The sequence below is a fragment of the Galeopterus variegatus genome, unplaced genomic scaffold (genome assembly GCF_000696425.1).
Source record: "Galeopterus variegatus unplaced genomic scaffold, G_variegatus-3.0.2 Scaffold18150, whole genome shotgun sequence".
NCBI classification, from domain to species: Eukaryota; Metazoa; Chordata; class Mammalia; order Dermoptera; family Cynocephalidae; genus Galeopterus; species Galeopterus variegatus.
The window spans coordinates 11,604-13,334 of record NW_007744261.1 but is presented as its reverse complement, the minus strand read 5'-3'; the positions used below and the strand labels follow the sequence as shown (position 1 = coordinate 13,334).

The window sequence follows — 1,731 nt, the reverse complement described above, 5'->3', positions numbered from 1 at the left end:
TAGACCAAGCAAAGCAGGAACTTAGTGAGGGTGGGAACACAGGGCTCCTGACAACAGTCAGCCTAGTGTTTCCAGCAGGGGGACAGCCCAGAGCCCATGCGCCAAGGACTCAAGCAGGGGTATCTGGAGAAAAGAGAGTGGGCAGGCAGGTCAGCAACAGAAAGAGCCATGTTGCATGGTCTGGGTTCCCTCCTGCTGAGAACTAGGCCACCGAGGACCCCATTCTCCCCTGGCACAGGAAACCCCAGCCCCTTTTCTTCAGAGCCCCAAGGGGAAATTGGAGCCCAGCATTGGCAGCGTGGAACCAGGGGACCCCACTGGACTCTTACCAATTCCTGCACCACACTTGTTAGGTAGTTTTTGACTGCGTAGGTGGAGTCCAGGGCTGCCTCCAAAACTAGGCACTGGCTCTGCAGCACATGAAGAGAGGAGGAGTTGGAGGAGGGTCGGGGGAGAGGTAGAGAGAGCGATCATTAGGGGTGGGGGTGGTGGCTGTTTCAGTTGGCAGCGGGGCCCTCAGGCCCCAGCATGGGAGGTGGTTGGGGGGCTGGCCTGGAGGGCACTTACCTCCAGCTCCTTTGTGTAAGTTGACGTCCTCAAGGCCTCCCCACCGATGGATGATGGGGGCTAGAAGAGATGAGAGCACACATGGAGACGCTCTGCCCCTCAATGCCTAAGCCCTCTGCTGTCCTTTTTTCCTAACCTGGACAAGGCCCTCCTCCTGTAGCCCCTCTGTGCCCACTTCTCAAGGTCTCACTTCCCCATCATCCATCCCCTCCTGAGCAGCTCTTATCTGGCAATTTTTTTTTTTTTTTTTTTGGGGGGGGCCAGTACAGGGATTGAGCCCTGGGCCTTGGTGTTATCAACATCATCCTGTGCTTTCCTGCAGCAGGATCCAATGAGACAGCCAAGCTCATGGTCCATCTTTGTGTGCACAGCTTCAAGGGAGAAGCTCAGAGAAGAGTCCTCTGTCATATCCCGAGCAGAGGGAGACGTAGGATTCAAGCCCAGACTTCTTACCCAGTCCCTGACACTTCTTCCACGATCATTACCATTACCCCCTACTGCTCCTGGAGCCCCCTGTTCCCAGGAGCCTGATCAGCCAAGGCTCACCTCCTGAGGTGACTGGCAATCCCCAGTGGTGGGCTGGGGCCTACTGCCAGTTTGGACGGGTTTTTCTTCAGTGGTAGCAGCTAGCCTCTTTTGCCGCTGGTATTCTCTTAACTGTTGAAAGGACAAGCAGTAATATTCAGGAGATGTGTAAGCCCCTATATTTGTCCCCTACTTTACAGTGTTTACAGAGTATTCTTACTCGTACCGTCTGATTTAATGCCACCAGCAACCCTATAAGGTGTTGTAATGATCACCAAATGGCTGAAGAAATGGACCGATGGCATGATTAGAAAAAGGCAATAATGGAATTGAACTTCAGTCTTCTGGGGCTTGGTCATGAATCAGCAGCTGCCGGGGGGACAAATACAAATCAGACATTGGGGCCCTCCCTCACAGAGCTTTGTGAGCTGCACCGCAGCACTTCTCAAACGTTTATGTTAATGGATCCTAATGGCAGAAGTCATGAGGACATGCCCCTAGGGATCTGGGGACCTAACAAAAAGAGGACAATCCAAGCATCATTTCAGAGAGAAGTCCATTATGATCTTACAGATCCAGGCGAATGTCACCACCAAGTATATGAAGAATTTTTTTCTCAAAAGAAACAAGCAAATCTGA

At 52.3% G+C, this 1,731-nt stretch overlaps 1 long non-coding RNA gene across 1 annotated transcript in view; it reads right to left on the bottom strand.

Moving 5' to 3' along the window:
• The window catches only part of LOC103582846, a 5,183-nt gene extending 3,658 nt beyond the window's left edge, over positions 1–1,525 (bottom strand). Inside the window, exons 1-3 of the long non-coding RNA XR_549793.1 lie at positions 1,114–1,525; positions 568–627; positions 330–410 (exon numbers count right to left, since the gene is read on the bottom strand). This is a non-coding gene — a long non-coding RNA (uncharacterized LOC103582846). The remainder of the gene's footprint in view (positions 1–329; positions 411–567; positions 628–1,113) is intronic.
• Positions 1,526–1,731: the final 206 nt, after the last annotated feature.